The following is a 6,377-nucleotide window of genomic DNA, read 5'->3' as shown; positions in this document are numbered from 1 at the left end:
TAAGAACCAAGTGTTTGTTTAAGGAGGTGTCGATATATATGAATTCTTTATAAATATTTACCATTAAAAGATATCTTACATAAAATTAACAGTACACCAAACAAATATATTTAGTAATAGACTGTTGTGTTTAATGAAAATATACAAACGCATAAACATTTTTAATTTGTGACATCCCCCGCATATTTATTGGTTTGATCTTATGAGAGGGTAGAGGTCACCAAAATGACGCACTTCCTCTATGGAAATCTTGCCGGTTCCGTAATGAACACCGGCATTGAAAGTTTGAGCATGCGCGCGCAGATCAGGCAGGCAACAATTTGGGAAGGGGCAAGTACGTTTATTTTTTTTAATCAATTTTAACGTTGCCACCGGTAATATCAGAAGGATTCGAATATAATTGCATAAAGCATTAAATTGAGGAGATGTCAGTGCTTTCAAAACCGCTTAACTTCGTCGGTGTGTTTTGAAATAATAGAAGAGCGGTGATAAACGGTTGCAATTCATTTGGCATCTGCGGGCGTCGTGGTGATTTTAGAGAGTTTCATCTTACAACAATTAGCGATGTTTAAAAGAATATAAATAACGCCGGTCAATTATCTTGCCAGTTGTATGTTTCAGTGATTACTGCTTACCCTGACGAAATCTTGAAGCAGGGAAAACGTTCGGGCTGACTTTACCAGCATTTTACAAAATTTGGGACCTATAAGGATAAATAATCGAGTTAGTAATGTATTTTTTGATTTTACTCCCTTGTGTTCAAAAAGTATTGCAGTTCATCTTTACAGTAAAATTCAGGGTCGTGCGTGAAGTTGAGAAAACATTTGTAATTCTGTCGCTGATGGCTAGACTTGCATGTCGCGTTTTTACTTTAGAGTTTGTATTACTAGTAATTAAAGAAAATTTAATTATCTTACATTGTGATTCTTGTTTATTTGAATAATGTAACAAAATAAGTGGATTCCGAAACTCTTCAGACCCCCATCACTTTCTGCATATTTTGTGTTGGGAGATTTCATTCGAAACAGATAAATTCGTCATTTTTGCCCATCAGTCTATGCTCATTAACCGATCATGAAAAGTGTAAACATGTTTTCAGCAAGCTTTACAAATTTATTAAATGTCAAAAAGGAATATCCCTCATATAGATCTACCAGCCCTGGGGGGGGGGGGGCAGCGGGTTAAACGTTAACATTATACAAAGTTATTGTCTGTTTTTACCTGCATTATTATCAATCTTTAATTTAATATTGTTTTTTTTATATCAGTATGCTGCTGCTGGAGAATGTGAATTTCCCCTTGGGATTAATAAAGTATCTATCTATCTATCAGTGCCTTTCATTTCTATGTATCTATTAATACCCTCAATTCAGTACTTAGAAGTCCTTTTGGCAGCAACTCTGTCTTCTTGGGTACGTCTCTACAAGCTTTGCACCCCTGGATCTGGGCAGTTTTATCATTTTCCTCCTGGCAGATCCTCTCAGGCTCCGTAATTAGAGATGGTAAGAATCTGTAAAGTGCCATCTTCAGCTCTCCCCACAGATGTTGTACGGGGTTCAAGTCTGAGCCACTCAAGGACAGTCATAGACTTGTCCCAAAGCCACTTCAGTGATGTCTTGTGTGAGACAATAATATACTTATCTAAGGGGTCACATAGTTATTTAGGGGAAATGTAGTTATTGTCCATATTAATATAATACCTAGCATTTATCTTAAACTAGCTGTCCCCCACGGCTCCGCCTGCATAGCAGTGAAACAGGACAAATTATAAAAATCAATAAACAAACGGGTATCAATAGCTAAGCGGTGGCAAGGTGCACTCCAACACGTGGTCAGAGGTAGAGCAACTCAAACGAAGGCTGGTGCGTGAGTGAGGACGGTCCCACCCAGCTCCCTACTCCTGACGTCACGCTTTCCCTTCCCGTTGGCCCGCAGCCTCTGTCTCGGATTAGCACAAATATATCACTCCTGCAAGTAATCTATGATTCTTAGTGCGATGAGAGAATCGCAAAATTAACCAGAATTTTCCGATCCGAGGACCTCACTAAACCATCCAATCGGTAGTAGCGACGGGCGGTGTGTACAAAGCGCAGGGACTTAATCAGTGCGAGCTTATGACCCGCACTTACTGGGAATTCCTCGTTCATGGGGAACAATTGCAAGCCCCGGTCCCCATCACGAATGGGGTTCAACAGCTTACTCACGCCTCTCGGCGCCAGGTAGACACACGTTGATCCATTCAGTGTAGCGCGCGTGCAGCCCCGGACATCTAAGGGCATCACAGACCTGTTATTACTCAATCTCACGTGGCTGAAAGCTTAGCAGCTGCAATAGTTTTACAGTCCAGTACATTGCGGTGAATGCTGGTAACAGTCAGGCAGGCAGGCAGGTCAGCAGGCATTCTCGTCCCATGGTCTTAGAACTGGTGGGCGTGGCTCTGAGATGGCAGGCGTGGCTATGTCGTGCGTATCCCATGGTTGTCTTGCGTCCCCTGGTCGGCTGCTTAGTGAATTGTATATATAGATGGAGAGAGAAGTAGCATGAAGGGTTAAGCAAGCCATGCCATGTGAGCAAAAGGACATAGAATGTTCCAGATCTTGTGAAAAGTGGACAGTCAGACAGACAGATGTTGGATTTTATATATACAGTGCATCCAGAAAGTATTCCCAGCGCATCACTTTTTCCACAGTTTGTTATGTTACAGCCTTATTCCAAAATGGATTAAATTCATTTTTTCCCTCAGAATTCTACACACAACACCCCATAATGACAACGTGAAAAAAGTTTATTTGAGATTTTTGCAAATTTATTAAAAATAAAAAAAAATTGAGAAAGCACATATACATAAGTATTCACAGCCTTTGCCGTGAAGCTCGAAATTGAGCTCCGGTGCTTCCTGTTTCCCCTGATCATCCTTGAGATGTTTCTGCAGCTTCATTGGAGTCCACCTGTGGTAAATTCAGTTGACTAGACATGATTTGGAAAGGCACACACCTGTCTATAGAAGGTCCGACAGTTGACAGTTCATGTCAGAGCACAAACCAAGCATGAAGTCAAAGCAGTTGTCTGTAAACCTCCGAGACAGGATTGTCTCCAGGCACAAATCTGGGGAAGGTTACAGAAAAATTTCTGCTGCTTTAAAGGTCCCAATGAGCACAGTGGCCTCCATCATCTGTAGGTGGAAGAAGTTCGAAACCACCAGGACTCTTCCTAGAGCTGGCCGGCCATCTAAACTGAGCGATCGGGGGAGAAGGGCCTTAGTCAGGGAGGTGACCAAAAACCCGATGGTCACTCTGTCAGAGCTCCAGAGGTCCTCTGTGGAGAGAGGAGAACCTTCCAGAAGGACAACCATCTCTGCAGCAATCCACCAATCAGGCCTGCATGATAGAGTAGCCAGACGGAAGCCACTCCTTAGTAAAAGACACATGGCAGCCCACCTGGAGTTTGCCAAAAGGAACCTGAAGGACTCTCAGACCATGAGAAAGAAAATTCTCTGGTCTGATGAGACAAAGATTGAACTCTTTGGTGTGAATGCCAGGCGTCATGTTTGGAGGAAACCTGGCACCATCCCTACAGTGAAGCATGGTGGTGGCAGCATCATGTTGTGGAGATGTTTTTCAGCAGTAGGGACTGGGAGACTAGTCAGGATAAAGGGAAAGATGACTGCAGCAATGTACAGAGACATCCTGGATGAAAACCTGCCCAGAGCGCTCTTGACCTCAGACTGGGGCGACGGTTCATCTTTCAGCAGGACAACGACCCTAAGCACACAGCCAAGATATCAAAGGAGTGGCTTCAGGACAACTCTGTGAATGTCCTTGAGTGGCCCAGCCAGAGCCCAGACTTGAATCCGATTGAACATCTCTGGAGAGATCTTAAAATGGCTGTGCACCGACGCTTCCCATCCAACCTGATGGATCTTGAGAGGTGCTGCAAAGAGGAATGGGCGAAACTGGCCAAGGATAGGTGTGCCAAGCTTGAGGCATCATATTCAACAAGACTTGAGGCTGTAATTGCTGCCAAAGGGGCATCGACAAAGTATTGAGCAAAGGCTGTGAATACTTATGGACATGGGATGTACAGTTTTTTTATTTTTAATAAATAAATGTAGTACTAGTGTGTTGTACCGTGTTAGCCATTATGAATGTAGAGAAAAGCCAAGCAAAATGACACCTTTTATTGGCTAACTAGAAAGATTACAATATGCAAGCTTTCGAGGCAACTCAGGCCTCTTCTTCAGGCAAGATGTAATAAATTTGCAAAAACCTCAAGTAAACTTTTTTCACGTTGTCATTATGGGGTGTTGTGTGTAGAATTCTGAGGAAAAAAATGAATTTAATCCATTTTGGAATAAGGCTGTAACATAACAAAATGTGGAAAAAGTGATGCGCTGGGAATACTTTCTGGATGCACTGTATACAGTAGAGAGAGAAGTAGCATGAAGGGTTAAGCAAGCCAAGGCATGTGAGCAAAAGGACATAGAATGTTCCAGAAATTGACTGATGTCATGTTCTTTCATGTACCCCGTAAGATTTGACAGTTGTCACGTACAGAGAAAATTTCGTAAAAGAAGGATAAGAGCTGAACTCAAAAAATATGGAAAAGAACAAGAGCATATTGGAATGAGGCTTGTATTTTGGGGTATGTAAACTGGTTAGGCTTTCTGCTGGAAACATCAGGTCAGGTTGGGGAGCCTGCACTGGCACAGTGTGTTGCCACACCCCCAACATGACGCAACAGCTCCTGGTTGGCAAGGCAGGCAGAAACGCGGTCCAGTCCCATCCTCTGGAAATGACCCTCTATCTGCCGCAGCCAGGTGTTACGTGGGCATCTCCTTGGCCTGGTCCAGCCGCTCGGGTCCTCAACAATGAGGATCACCCTCAGGTAATTGCACCACATGGCCGTAGTGCCGTAACGGACGCTCCCTCCCAATGCAGGTCATGTGCCTCATTCGGGTCTCCGTGAGCAAAACAAAGTCAAAACAGCGGGACCCAAGGACCCTCTGAAGAGACACACATGAGGGAGTCCAGTCTCGGTCTCAGGTTACTGGATAGCGTCCAGGTCTCACAAACAGGAAGCCCCAGGACTCTAAAGACTTGGACCTTCGTCCTTTTTCAGAGATATCAAGAGCGCCACACACCCCTTTCCAGGGACCTCATGATATGTTTCTTTAGCAAGGCAGTGGTCATCTTGGAGGTGTGTTTGGGGTCGATCTCATGTTGGAATACTGCCCTGCGGCCCAAGGGAAGGGATCATGCTCATCTTCAGTATGTCACAGTACACGTTGGCATTCATGGTTCCCTCAATGAACTGCACTCATGCAGCACCAAACCATGAGACTCCCACCACCATGCTTGACTGTAGGTAAGACACACTTGTCTTTGTCCTCCTCACCTGGTTGCCGCCACACACACTTGACACCATCTGAACCAAATAAGTTGATCTTGGTCTCATCAGACCACAGGACGTGGTTCCAGTAATCCATGTCCTTAGTCTGCTTGTCTTCAGCAAACTGTTTGCGGGCTTTCTTGTGCATCATCTTTAGAAAAGGCTTCCTTCTGGGACGACGGCCATGCAGACCAATTTGACGCAGTGTGTGGCGGGTGTGTGGTCTGAGCACTAACAAGCTGACCTCTGCAGCAATGCTGGCAGCACTCATACGTCTATTTTCAAAACACCACCTCTGGAGATGACACTGAGCATGTGCACTCAACTTATTAGGTCTACCATGGCGAGGCCTGATCGGAGTGGAACCTGTCTTGGCCACCGTGCTGCAGCTCAGTTTCAGGGTGTTGCCAATCTTCTTCTAGCCGAGGCCATCTTTATGTAGAGCAACAATTCTTGTTTTCAGATCATCAGAGAGTTCTTTGCCATGAGGTACCATGTTGAACTTCCAGTGACCAGTATGAGAGAGTGTGAGAGCGACAACAGCAAATGTAACACACCTGAGACCTTGTAACACGAACGAGTCACGTGACACCGGCTAATTGGGCACAATTTGGACATTTTCCACTTAGGGGTGTACTCACTTGTGTTGCCGGTGGTTTAGACATTAATGGCGGTGTGTTGAGTTATTTTGAGGGGACAGCAAATTCACACTGTGATACAAGCTGTACACGGACTACTTGACATTGGAGCAAAGTGTCATACTGTATCTTCAGTGTTGTCCCATGAAAAGATATACAGTAATCCCTCCTCCATCGCGGGGGTTGCGTTCCAGAGCCACCCGCGAAATAAGAAAATCCGCGAAGTAGAAACCATATGTTTATATGGTTATTTTTATATTGTCATGCTTGGGTCACAGATTTGCGCAGAAACACAGGAGGTTGTAGAGAGACAGGAACGTTATTCAAACACTGCAAACAAACATTTGTCTC

Source organism: Erpetoichthys calabaricus, chromosome 12 (assembly GCF_900747795.2).
Source record: "Erpetoichthys calabaricus chromosome 12, fErpCal1.3, whole genome shotgun sequence".
NCBI classification, from domain to species: domain Eukaryota; kingdom Metazoa; phylum Chordata; class Cladistia; order Polypteriformes; family Polypteridae; genus Erpetoichthys; species Erpetoichthys calabaricus.
Note: the sequence above shows the minus strand (reverse complement) of the source record.